Source organism: Orcinus orca, chromosome 11 (assembly GCF_937001465.1).
Source record: "Orcinus orca chromosome 11, mOrcOrc1.1, whole genome shotgun sequence".
Lineage (NCBI taxonomy): Eukaryota > Metazoa > Chordata > Mammalia > Artiodactyla > Delphinidae > Orcinus > Orcinus orca.
Genome location: NC_064569.1, coordinates 29,108,965 through 29,123,794, shown reverse-complemented (window position 1 = coordinate 29,123,794; position 14,830 = coordinate 29,108,965). Strand labels below are relative to the sequence as shown.

General features: G+C 34.8%; 1 pseudogene; it reads right to left on the bottom strand.

Moving 5' to 3' along the window:
- Positions 1 to 2,067, bottom strand: LOC125960446 (T-box transcription factor T-like; annotated as a pseudogene).
- Between the last annotated feature and the right edge of the window lie 12,763 nt (positions 2,068 to 14,830).

Below are 14,830 nucleotides of genomic sequence, written 5' to 3'. Positions count from 1 at the left end.
TCTTAGTAAACAAAATTTTATTATGATCAAGTAATGGTGATTTAACAGTCCAACTGAGTTTTGTTTCCATACTTAAATTCATCTGTAGCATATAAACACAACATAGGACTACACTTGTGTTGCAGATGATGGGTGGGGTTATTTTTTCGATGAACAACAGGACATATATTCCTTTTCATATTTTAAAGTGAAGTTAATAAGATTTGTTTTCTTTCTTGACCTATGAGACTGTCATTTTGTACCTAGATCAAATCCTGAGTAAAACTGGTAGACATAAAAAAAATAGTGTATATTTTAAGAAAAGGCTTTGGTTTACATGGAAGGTGGTGACAGGGATATCCATGAGGTTATGAGGCCAAGGTGTGATATTGGCTGTCAGGAATATCTGTGGCCACGACATGGTTCTTATAGAGTGAGAATCCTGAGGAGAAGGGACCTGAGATTATTTGGGTAAGATAGTGTTCACTGGGAAGGTCTGGACTCCCAGCCCATTAGGTAGCTATGCTGTCTGAGACCCTGGTGTGAAGGTGCTCTGCTAGCTGACCACAGGTTGGGGTACTGATGCAGTCCTGTTGTGCTCAGAAGTAACATGATAGTATGTACACACATGCTGAGGCTGGGCTAAGTTCATGGGATCAGATCATGGACAACTTGCAAATGAATTGTCAGAATAGGTTGGAGAATTTTTCCAATGAGTGTATGGGCTAAGTATGAGCTTGTCCAAGTGGGGAGGAGTCCTAGGCACAGCTTTGAGGACAGGGACAGGGATGTGTGAACTGTGGTTCCTCAGTATAGAGCATTTTTCACAGCCATGGGTGGAGAAAAGTGAGACAGGACCTCCAAACTGAGGATGGGGGTTGACAGCAGGTAGAAGGAACTGAGTCCAGGGATAAGCTACTTCCATTAGTAATACCCAGGTTGCTGTTTGTCTCTGGGTTCTTCCATCTTATCTTTGTGATCCCTGCTTCTTTTTGCATCACAGCAAGCCCTTGCAAATCAGTTTTATTTAGTTTTAAGAGCTGTAATCTCTTTCTGGTAAGCCTTGACAGATATGCATCGAGTCTTGAGAATGCCGTGGCTGGTAGTCATCCCCTGTAGACCCTCAACTCATACTATATGAATTTAGAGTTTTTATTTATGTAAGGAGTTCAATATGCACATATGAATTGGACTGACCCCCCAGGCACCCACTCTCTGTTCACACACTTCCAGAAGTGGTTGCTCTCCATCACAAAATCCAAGATAAAACAACACATGGTGTTCGGGTCCAGGCCAGACATACTCAATTTCAGCACTGGGAACATCCTCCTGCTGTTATTGGTGACCATCACCTGGTTGGTGAGCTCTCTGAAGTGCAGCCATATCTAACTTTTCTTGGTTGACACTGGGGTCACCCTTCTCCCTGCCAGCCTGTAGCTCTCACTTCAAGGAGCTCAGCTGGTGGTCCACTCTATTGCAGGCTATTCTACAAGTTCCGGACACCAAGGGAGATTGTCCTCTTGCTGACCCTTCTTCATGGCCCTCCAACCCAGACTTACTTACTACCCAAGAGCCATATTTAACTCCTTTCAACAGCCACTCTTCCAAGAAAAGGAGCAGCAAAGGTCCACAGTTCCCAGGCAGAGACCTGTGAGGAGAAGACTTGAAGGTAGGGGAGGGGCAGAGGGGGGAAGATAGAGGGTATTCCCCTTGAACTCCTGCAAGGCATGACTAAAGTAGCTCTTTGTGGCATTGGATTTGCTTTAAACAATTAAAAATCAGACTATTGACTAACACACAAATATTTATAAAATATACAAATAAAACTATTGATATCTTTGAAGCCCATTTTTAAACAAAAGGAACATTTTTAAATGTGCCAGGATATAAATTATGGGTACCTCAGGATTATTATAACTTTTCTATAACATTTTATTAGATCTTTATTGTGTTTTTAAAAATGTTGGCCACTGATATTTGAAATTTGATAGGTATTTATAAAGTTTCCTCAAAGGATTCTTATGACAGCTAAAATTTTTGCCTATTTAGACAGACACTTTTGGCTGGCTACTCGGTAAAGTACCACATGCTGTGATTATTACTTTTTGTGCTTTCCAAGTCAACACCCAGATGCCTGTGAACCTGACCTGCACAGAGTAGTTATTTTGGCTCTTTAAACTGCCTGCCAAACTGTTGCAGTATCTTTTTCATATGGGCGGATGGCCACTTCAGAACAAATCAAAATATAATATTTGGTCTCTGAACTTACTTTTGAATTCAAATCTTTGAATATGAATGCTAACTCAGATTGAATTTTGGGTTTGACTAATTGTTTTGATGTTCTTAGGCAGTTTTCATGAAACATATTTGATCAAATAACTTAACATGGACTTCACTTCTTATTAGTTGTATAATGTCCCTTCTGGTGTGTTAAATGCAATAAAAATTTGAGCATATATACTAATATGTAGCTCCTACCCAGCATATGATGAACAAAATATGTATTAACAAGAGACATCAATCCATTTCTGAGGTTATGCACGTAGTTTACTGCTGAAATGCGGTAAAACTTTAAAATTTGTAATTTCTGGTCAGAGTTTATGAGAAACATGAATATGAGCAAAATAGGTAAATTTAGTGTTTTTTTAACAAGGTAGGTATGGCACAGACTTCAAACTATAACACAGATTTCAAGCAAACAAGGGTAATTACATTGATTTAAGCAGTTCTTTCCCATTTATTCATATATTTTTTTGTCTTAATTCAGACCTAGCTTAATTCACCCCTCCCTCCCTCCCTCCCTCCCTCCTTTCCTCCCTCTCTCCCTTCCTTCCTTCCTTCCTTCCTTCCTTCCTTCCATCTTTCCTTCCCTTTCTTCTGTTCTGCCTTTCTTTCTCCTATCTCTTTAAACTGCAGTCCTGAGTAAAATGGATGGTTTCAGATTAACCTAATTAATTACAACTAAATAGCCACTTATGTCATTAACCCAGGATATGTCCCTGGGCTACTCAGATCCAAATGTAGATTTCATATTTTCAATGGAACAATGTTTGTTAGAAAATATATTTCATATTATAATCTTTATAATGAGAAAAATGCTAATTAAAACCAAAACCATTAGTCACCTGTAAGATTTGAAATATATGAAAAGTTTGATAACACTCTGTTGGTGAGGCTAAGGAGGAAAAAGCAGTCTAATATTTTGTTTTTCAAAATGTAAAATGGGACAACATCCATGGAGAAGATTTTATCAATATCTAACAAAATCATAGCTGTATTTGGCCTTTGATCTATCAATCCCTCTTCCAGGAATCTGTTCCAAAGATCCAAAAGTACACTGACATTAGTTTGAAATGACATGTATCAAATGTTCTTCAATGTAACATTATTGGTACTAGTAACAAAATTGAAATCACCCCCAAAATCCAAAATTCTAACACCAAAATCCAACAGTTATATAAACTGCAATATATCTACACAGTGGATTACTATGTACTTGTGCAAAGCAGTTGGGAAGATCTCTACAAAATGGATTAAATGGATTATATATTGTATATTTTGGAGTATAAATTGTTAAGTGATAAAAGGAAGTTGCAGAAAACTGTGTATAGTATGTCACCTTTTGTGTAAGAAACCCTCCCTTCCTTCCTTCCTTCTTTCCATCCTTCCTTCCACCCCTTTCTCTCTCTTTCATCTCTGTTTCTTTTCTTTATTATTTCACAGTTTGTGCTTTTTTTTTTATATTTGCAAAAATAAATAAGGGAAGGAGAGAAGAAAAACTCATAAAAATTGTTCCCTATAAGGTAACTGTCTCTCCATCCTGAAAAGTGAGACGTTGAAATCATCTACTATTATTGCACTTCTGTCTACTTTTCTAGTCAATTCTGTCAGTGTTTGTTTTATATATTTAGGTGCTCTGATGTTGCATGAATATATATTTGTAATTGTTATATCTTCCTAGTGATTTGACCTTTTATCATTATATAATGTCCTACTTTGTTTTTGTGATAGGTTTTTGTTCAAATTGACAATAAATTTTAAGCATAATTAACTGTCATTAGCACAAATTCATGAACTGTATCTTCGTTTTTCTCATTTTTTGAAACCTTATATTTATAATCATAGTTATTTATATTTGATAAATAAAATTATTTATAAAGAATTCAAGTTATAAGTAAATGGAAATGTATCATTCAATTTTTGTTTTCTTGCTAGTGGAGGACATTAAGCAAAACTAAGATTTTTAATTCATAAATATGGTAATAAAATTGAACATGTATTTAAAGTATTGAAATAGTATAACTGAAGAATAAAGGAAACATTATAATAAATGCTTTATTATCATTAATGTTAAATTCTTTTGATTACTGATTTTAATTGAAGATTTTAAAAATACACTATAAAAAATAAAAATACATTATAAATATATTTGCATTATAAATCTATATTTAAAACTTATAAATGTTGATAGAACTAATTGTCCTGTTGAATAATGGAACAGAGTTCCTCGTCTAATTATTTAATTTTTATGATCCTTGTGAAATAACAGTTAACTATTTGAAATGTGTTATTCATGTTTGTATGTGTTTTACAGAAAGAAATTGTATTCTGTCATAGCTTACATTTCTAAATTCAAAAAGGCAAATATTTCAAGACCTTTATTATCTTGATCATTTTGACACATTTAAAAATCATCCAATTTTAACAAAGATGTCCTTACCAGGAAATGGTAAGTTCTACTGACAAGTTAAAACAAATGATCAATTATTATTTTTAATTATATTTGTTGCTGGGAAAAAGAAATTGTAGAAAAGTAGTCAGAGAAGAAGGATTATATCCTTTAATTTGTAATAAATTTATTTGTAAAGATGGGTGATGTGATGCCTAGCTGTGAAAATAAGTAACATGACAAGTAAATATTAAAGCCATGGAAGTGATCTAAAAATACCTGGATAATTATTGCAGATTATATAAATGTGGGTTTCTGGGGTAGGATTGGAGGTACCAGCCACTTTCCACTGGAAACAAAGCTTCAGTGACTTATATTCTATTGCCAAAAGAACTGGGGAATTTAAACATAGAAATAGAGTAATTGGATGATTTATTTCATAAGCATACATTTTTAAATGTTGCTGATGACTTTTCTTGAAAGTAAAGCCAGAAGGATTTTAAGATTCTTAACTGTAAATAGTAGAAATGATTATTATAATACTTTCCATGATAAAATTATTTGAAACTTACTCGTATATTCCCAATGAAAGGTGATTCTTATTTTTTATTGTGGCTAATTTAATGAAATAATATTTTATACAAAACACAATTTTCCTAACTTGGAAATTATAATTAATTAAATTAAGAACACATTTGAGTTTTGAGTGTTGTCATTTAGACTGTGGGCATTATCAGGGCACAATAATCCACTTGGTGAAAATTTAGTCTAGTTGAAGGCCAATTATTTTACTTCCTTGTAATTCACATGATATGTCCTTGCAAATAGAAGCAGCCGCTAGCCAAGTAACTAGGGAGAAACAAAGAGCCTTGGGTGGGTGATATTTCAAATTCAACAGTATAAAGCAAAGAAAAATAACACATTTTAACACATAAAAAATGCTAGAAAAAATGTTTACATGCATGATTCTAGTTTGGTAATTGCTTCTATTCTAAATTTTTCATATCAATTCAACAATAAGCACCTTCCTATCATATAAATCACTATCACCTATAAGTAAGTAGGGTTGTAGTTTTAAAGTATTTGGTTTTATCAAGTAATATATGCTCATTAAAAAAATCACATGTTAAAGAATGTTTTATATTAAATATCAACAGAGTCAGATCACTTCTTCACTTCTAAGTCTACTCTCCAGACAAGTTCTTCACAATTGCTTATATTTTGGTTATTTCCCTTCTCAAACAATATATATTTTCTGAATTTATTAATATCAGATAACATTTATTATTCCCCCAATATCAAATATAAATATTTAACTCACTCAGGTCCTCTTCTCCAACTGTTTTAGTCAATTATGTTATTGTTTTGGTTTTTCTGTCAATTATCTTTAGTATAAACAATGTAATTAAACTCAATCATTTTTCTATAGTCCTTTAATTCAGTTTTCATACTTTATATGACAATTTTAATGCCCTTGTTTCTCTACCCAATTTTCTTCACAATCTGCTTTGTGTAAGTTACATTTTTATCATAGCTCTTGGATTTTCATTCCATCCTTAAACATAGCATCTTCTTTCCATGGCCTGAAGATCGACTCAGAATTGAAAGTAAATAAACAATATTTTCATCATTATGGTTGCAAACATATTGAGCAATAAAATACCAATTATCTTCCCATCTTTAGGAGTTCAAATCCAAATGCCCCTTGAGGGAGAATGTTAGGCTGAAAGAATTTCCTCAGTTGGTAAAAAATCATTTAAAATTATATTTGGAAAATAATTTCCATCCTCAGTTTCTGTCATTTTTGGAGGTTATATTGGCCATTTAAAAATTGCATGTACTGCTTTTATTCTCAATATTTTTCAGTTCTAAATCATGCTTATCATTATGTTCTACTACCTTTATTTCTTAAAAGTACCTGTAATGATCTCCACTGGAATTTTATTGCCTTCTCTGTTGGGTTTTCTCTTTGTTTTTCTTTTATTATAACTTTCTTTTGCTTAATTTACGTATTAGTTTCTTTTCTTCCCTTAAGCTCATAATGAAAGATCTTCATAAACTGTGAAGTTAGCAGATAACATTTCTGAGTCCTAAGCACTATAGTGTTATTTTAAGCTTAGGAATTTCTTTAATCTCCTAAAAATGAAATATATACATATATATAGACAGTATGTGTTCCCCCAGCTGATTGGTAAATAGGACTGTCTTCTATTTAGGTCTGTACTCAAGTGGGGTATTATAGGATGAGAGGCTACACACAGTAATCTCTTTTTTTCACCTGATCATAGCAGTCTGCCTTGCTGTTGATAGCACAAGCACCAAACTGACAAAGGCTTTACTATGAATCAACATTCAGACTATTGGTCTTATTTAGGATTTAAATGTTTTATTTAAATGTTTTAAAAAGTTTCATTTTGAAGTAATTGTAGGTTCATTAGCAGTAATAAGAAATACTGCAGAGGGGTCTCATGTACTCATTTCCCAGTTTCTCTCAATGGCGACATCTTAGATTATAGTACAATATCACAACCAGAATATTAATTTTTATGTAAGATGTGTGACAAGTCAAGGCCCAGTTTTTTTGTTTTTTTTTTTTTTACGGTGTGCAGGCCTCTCACTGTTGTGGCCTCTCCCGTTGCGGAGCACAGGCTCCGGACGCTCAGGCTCAGCAGCCATGGCGCACGGGCTCAGCCGCTCCGCGGCAAGTGGGATCTTCCCGGACCGGAACACGAACCCTTGTCCCCTGCATCAGCAGGCGGACTCTCAACCACTGCGCCACCAGGGAAGCCCAGTCAAGGCCCCGTTTTTTTTAACCTATCAGATTGCTCTAGTACCATTGGTTTAAAAGGCTATCTTTTCTCCATTGAATTCTTCCTTTCACTTTTGTCAAAAATCATTTGGGCATATTTGTGAGTTTATTTCTGAATTTTCTGTTCTCTTTATTGCCCTATGTGTCTATTCCTCCACTCACACCACACAGTCTTGATTACTAAAGATAGTATAAGGATGAATTGGGAGATTGGAATTGACATATATACACTATTGATACTACGTATAAAATGGATAACTAATGAGAACCTACTGTATAGCACAGGGAGCTCTACTCAGTGCTCTGTGGTGACCTAAATGGGAAGGAAATCCAAAAAAGAGAGGATATATGTATACGTATAGCTGATTCACTTTGCTGTACAGTAGAAACTAACAAAATATTGTAAAGTGACTATACTCCAAAATAAATAAATAAAGCAGTAATAAAAAAAGATAAAGAAAAAAATAAGGCTTAAAATTGGGTAGACTGGCTTCTTCTACTATATTCTTCATTTTCCAAATTCTTTTTGTTCTTCTAGTTCCTTTGTTCTTTTCCATATATATTTTTAAATAATCTGGTCTATACAAAAATTCTTGCTGATGTCTTGATGAAAATAGTTTTAAAATTATATATCAATTTTGGCATAATTGAAATCCTTACTGTTATGAGCTAAATTGACTCTCCCCAAAATTTATGTGTAGAAGTCTTAACACCCCAGACTTAACAATATGATAATGTGACTATATTTGGGATATGGTCTTTAAAGAGGTATTTAAATTAAAATGAGGTAATTAAGATGGGCTCTAATCTAACCTGATTTGCAATTAGGACAGACACACATAGAGGAAGACTCTGAAGGTACAGAGAAGAGATGGCCATTTAGGAGCAGAGAAGAGAAGCCTTAGGCAAAATAAAACCCTGCTGACATCTTGATCGTTGACTTTAATAAGCCTCCAGGATTGTGAGAAAATATATTTATTTCATTTATGCTACCCAGCCTTTGATATTTTGTCATGATGGCCCTTGCAAAACTAACGGTTACCAAGCTGAAGCTTCCAATCTATAAACACTGAATGTCTTCCATTTATTTAGAACCTCTTTGATTTTTTTCATGAGCATTTTATAGTCTTTTGATGACAAGTCTTGTAAATACTTGATTATTTGGATATATTTCTATATTTCATTTTTGAGTGATTATAAAAATCTCACTGCCCATAGTTAATTCCTAGCAAATAGGTTTACAATTAATATTTTATGTTTGTTTTATATCCTGTATCCTTGCTTAACTTATTAATTCTAAAAGGGTATTTTTTTGAGTATATGTGTATTCCTAGACTTCAGTTTGTATACAATCATATCATCTGCGAATAGAGACAAGTTTATTTCTTTCTTACCTACATATCTGTCTTTTAATTATTTTTCTTGCCTTACTGAACTTGCTAGAACACCTCATACTATGTTAAATGAGTGTGGTGAGAGTGAATATCCTTGCCTTGTTCCTGATCTTGAGGAGGGAAATAATTCAGTCTTTCATCATTAAGTATAATGTTAACTTTGGGATTTTTGGTTTTGGTTTTCTTTTTGTTTTTGATTTCCATAGATGCTGTTTATCAAGTGGAAGAAGTTATTCTCTATTCCTATTTTTCTGAGAGCTTTTTGTTGTTTGTTGTTTTTACAACATGAATGGTTGTGAAATTTGTCAAACCCTTTTTCTGCATTGAATTATATGACCATGCAATTTTTTTTTCTTTAGGATTGGGTCAATTACGTTGATAATTCTTGAATATTGAACTGGCTTTACATGCTGAGAATGAATATCAATTGGTAATGGTGTATAATTATTTTTATATATTGCTAATTCTATTTATTAATATTTTGCTAAGGATTTCTACATTTATTTTATGATGGAAATTGGTGTGTAGTCTTCTTTTTGTGTATTGTCTTTTTCTTGTTTTGGTATTACTATAATAACACCGTCATAGCAATAGAAATAAAAATCCAGTATTTTACTTCAAAAACTGTGATCCTCATGAACAAGATCTGTGATTTCTGTCATTAAAGATGTGGGGATAGGGAACTAACAAGCCATTATTTTTAAGTTTAACACTTGTAATTTATTCTCTGGAATCATATGATCATTTATCATATGTGATTGCCAATAGGTGAATTTTACAACTACAGTAAGGGGTGGTGGGGAAGTACAAAGAGATTCTTCTAATACCAGACACAAAACTGAATTTCTGTGTAATTTAGAACAAATTGATTTAACCTAATGGAATTGAAATTTCTATGCTGTAAAATGGGAATTATGATGCCAACTATTAACAGTATTGGGGAAATCAAATGAAATAATATAAGTAACAGCTTGTAAGAACATAGATTTTTTAATAAGCTTGGTGAGAAATTAACTGTATCTCTATTCTCTATCTATCATCTATAGAAATAGAAAAAAATAGAAAGATAGATGTGGGCTGGGGATAAACAGGATTTCCACTTCCAACATCCATCATGTCCTTAAAAGAGAATGTAGACTAGGCTTTGGTGGGTTTGACAGGAAAGTCAGAATCCAAGTTGCTCATAAATATTTCACAGGAAGGACATAGATGCTGCTTAAAGTTCTTTCTGAATGGTGTTAGGTGACTTGATTCTGAAAAAGCTTTGAGCTTAGAAAAAATGAGCTTTGCGTATTGACAAGAGTCCTCACATGGGAACAGAGTCAAAATTAACAGACTCTGCAACCCAAAGGAGGCTGGCTGAATATTCCCGCTACCTTTGCTCTGATCATGTGACCATCTCACGCTTCTGTCACTTTCATTAAATAAAAATTAATCTTAACATATTTGGGCAGGAGTGGGGGTGGGTTGGCATGGGTGTCTACTCTGTCAAGGATAAAAAATATCCTTTAGTTCTCATCACCTAATCAGTTGATTTCAGCTCCATTTTCTCCCTTTTCTTTCTTTATCACTGCCTAACCTTGTCCCCTAGGAGTTTCAGACCTTGTTATTCATAAATGGCATAACTTCGTGCACCCTTTTCCTTTTTACTCAAAAGTTTTCTCTAAAATCAAAGGATTACTTGGCTGATTATAAAATTCTTGCATCACATATTCTTCCTCTCAGTATATTTTAGATACTGATCAAACTGTCTCCTTGCATGAATATTACTGTGAAGATGTCGAATCCATCTTGATATTTCACACTAGTAGGGGGCATGATTTTTTCCCCTCCTACTCCTAGGATTCTTTCTTTGTACCTGAATTTTAACATCCTTACCAGAATATGCTTTGATTTGGAATGGTAGGTATGAATGTTAGGTTTCATTATTTCTTGGAAATCTATGAGCCCCTTCAGTCTACACATTCAACTTGTTTTTATTTCAGAAAAAATGTTGAAAAAATTATACTTTAGACTCTTTCTATATTTTCATTTGCTTAGTTCTTCTTAAAAATATCAATAATGCATGTTAGATATACCTTTTTAAAGTCTAGCGTTCCTTCTGTGATCATGTTTACATTCCCCTTTCTCTCTCCCTGCTCCACCTCCCTCCCTCCCTCTCTTTCTTTCTCTCTGAGTCACCCTCATAACTACTTATAAACATCTAACTTTTTCCACCTATAACGGGCATTATTCTCTACACTGGCTTTTCATTTTTTGTCATATTGTGACATTTTGCAACTCAATTCTATATTCTTTGGACATCCTATAAAGTCTCTTTGGAATACTTTTTTCTCATTGTTCAAATTTCACTTATTACTTATAAAGATGATATTATCTATAAATTCTGTGAGAATAATGAGAAGCATTTCTTTCATTCCTTTGTTTTACTGTAACCATCTTTTTATCAGAAATGACCGTTTACTGATTTAAAGAAAAATGTTTTGCGCATAGAGCACATATCATTTCCTTTCTAAGTATGATCCATCTTTGAATTATTTTTGCTGCTTGCCAGAGATGTTGACAACTATGGTAACTGGGACTATCTGGGGCGTGGATTCAGAGGTGTTGACTCCAAACTCTTGCTCAACAAATTGCTTGGGTGACAGAAAAATCTTCTTTGGTATTCAGCGTACATTTGGCAGATGTGAAAACCATTCAGTATTTAAGGATGGGGAAATTTATAGCTGATCACGGGTGACTAGAGTGATGGAATGGCTAAAGGCGTTAAGGGAAGAGGAGGGTTGTTCTTCATAGATCAAGAAACTGTCACTGCCTTAGACTACAGCTCATGTGACCATTTTCGCCCCAGAGCTGCTGACAGTATGAGGGGTAAGCTCTCTGTCTGTGTCTGCTACTGTTAGAAATGTATTTTGCTATTAAGCAAAAACCAGGAGCCCACTCTACCATTGCTGCTAAATTACTCTCAAAGTTGCTGACATTCACTGCTGCCTAAAATCACCTTTAAAAAAATGGCTTTATAAAATATAGGTTAAATATTATAAAATTCACCCATTTCACGAGCATTTAATTCAATAAATTTTTGTATATTGTAGAGCTGGTCTGCCTTTCTTTGCCTCCACCCCTGCATGCTCTTCTCCTAGAATGGAGGTTCCATGCCAAGAAGACCATGAGCAAGATGCCTTCTTTTGTCGTTATGGTCCTGCAACTGTCACAGCTCCTAGGTGCTGAAAGAAACTGAAATAGCAAAGTAATATTCTGTTTCTTCTTTCTTCCTTCTAAATTCCATCTAGTGCCTCCAATTGGCAGAAACCAAGAGAAATTCAGAAAGCTAGGTTGTCTGAAATATGTGGCTTGCATGTTTATCCCTCAAAAGTACAGAAGAAAGTGCAGAAAGGAAAGTGTAATATTGAGAGCCCATCATATTGAAAGCTAGAGTATCCAGAGCACCCCTCAACTTATAAAATCATGGATTGCCTCCTCTATTCCTGTCTTAGCCCATTCAGGCAGCTATAACAAATTACCGTAGACTGTGTGACTTATAAACAACAGAAACTTATTTCTCACCCTTCTGGAGGCTGGGAAATTCAAGATCAGGTGCCAGCAGGTTTGGTGTCATTCATTCATGAGGGATCTGCCCTTATGACCTGATCACCAACCAAAGGCCCCACCTCCAAATGACATCCCACTGTAAATTAAGTTTTAACATATGAATGGGGGCACTAACATTTAGTCTATGGCAATGCTTTTCCTTCTCTCCTCTATTCAGCTCTCAGTGAAGTAACTTTCAGGCTAGGAAAGAAAGTGTACAGATGGTTTTATTTATTTTTATTATTTATTTGTTTTTTATTTGCCAGGTATCTGCTTTTCTGTCGCAAATATCTGGTCCCAACAGGATATATTCCACAGTACCCAGAGCCTTCCTATAACTCTTGATGTCTTAACTGTCATTTTGTAGAGGTTCTGCAGAATAAGATACTTAATTTGTTTTTGGAAATGTACAAATATCTTGGAGACTGAGGAAGTTTGTGAAAATAAATATCATGCACTCTTGTTTAGGTTAATATTTCACATTTTTTGGCTAGTATAATTCTATTTGTATATTGAAGGTTTTTTTTCTATTATATTAAATCTTGAATTTTCTACTATTCTTTTTTTTTTTTTTAATGAAGTCCAAGGTCATTGTTGGTACAGCAATTCATCAGTGAGGACAAACAACCAATTTATTGTTGCTAAACAGATTAGCATGCCAATCCTTTAAAAAAAAAAAGCCTTGTACAATAATAGTAGCCATGCGTTAGCCACTTTAATATAAAATGTGATCAAAAGTCAAAATACAAGAGTTCAAAAGGCATAGAAAAACCAAAAAGTTTCAATTTTATTACAAGTTTTAGATTCTGGAAATAGTTTAAAAAAAAAAACTTATATGCTAATTTCAGCCCAGGGCTAATTTTTTTACAACCAAACTAAGAATTACTACAAGGGAACATCAATGCAACAAACAAGTAAAATTTGCAAACCCAAGTCACAAACTTGCTAACAAAGTTAATAATCATGGTAATGGACAGCACCAAAGAGCAACTGATGCCTCAGTTAACTTTGAAAGAAACAATGCCTTCTCTAGGGCAGAGAAACATGCAAACAATTCTGCTTCAAGAAATTTGCATAGAAATAGAAAATGCTAGAGCCTTTACCACAAATGAAATTACAAAGCCTCAACATGTTAAATTCAACCCAAGGAGCACCAAATGTTAAACTGGAGCCAAGGTATGACTCAAAACATTTAATTTCCAGCTATGCAACTAGCAAGATCACAAGAATTTCAGGTGTGGAAAGGCACCCTAGGCAAGCTCTTGAAAGACATGAATTTGATACAACGTAACCTTAAATCAATGCAGACATTCCTGTAAAATTTAAATTTTAGAGGGCACCATAAGGCATCAGGATCTCTTCTCAAAGTCACTCTTGATATTGTCAGCAACAATCACATCTTTATGATCTCATTAATGACCTTTCACAGATCTCTAGCCTGTACACGTACAGCAGAACCCCCAATATCGTGGGAAGCCCTTTCAGTTTGGCCCTGCTTAACGTGTTTGTAGAATGACTTTTAAGCCCAGCCGTGGCCTAAATGGTGTGAAAGGGACTACTCCCTGGGCATCTCAAGACTTCTCTTCAGCCTGAGCTGTCTCCCAGGCCCCTCTCTTCCACACCTGCCCCCGGGGTAAGACTCCAGAACTCTGGGATTCTGAGCCTGACCCCAGGCAACCTCACCGACACCCACCTTTGGAAGCTCCACTATTCCTCATCTCCAGTTCCCTCTGGTGGGGTTCAAAGTGACAGTTTGGTGCAAGGACTTGTAGAAACAATGTTTATTTACAAATTCGTATTTTGTAGACCTTTCCTTAATTGAACACCTGTGACTTTTACAGTCGCTCTCCAGACCCTTTCCAGAGGTGTAGTAGAATATGCGAAGCAAAAGGACATTTTATTTCTACAGGAAGAAAAAGGATTAACATACATAGTAATAACTGTGTCCATCAAGAGTAATTTGTAATCAGAAAATGAAGACAAATGCCCCAGAAGCCTGCATTTTATCGACACTGCCACTTTCCCAAAAAAAGAACCTCAGAAACAAGTCACTGGATCTGCTTTCAGTGAATCAGGAGTTCCCACATTTGTATTCCTCAATCTTTGAGAAAAGTACCACATGAAACTGACCCACCCCTTTTTGTGTAAAATAGTAACTAACTGAACTCACATCTCCACGCCCTCATCCACCTGTTCAATGACAAACAGTAGTCAGTTCCCTTGAAGGAGACTTACACATTTTGGTATTTCTACCAAAAGAATTGAAATTTTCAAGCAGAAAAAAAGTTTAATTACAAGTAAGTGAGTGGCAGCCCAAGTGAAGCCCTTTTACTATGATTTCCAGTTTTCTGTTCAATCCGCACTGCAGAGATACAAGGAAAGCCACCA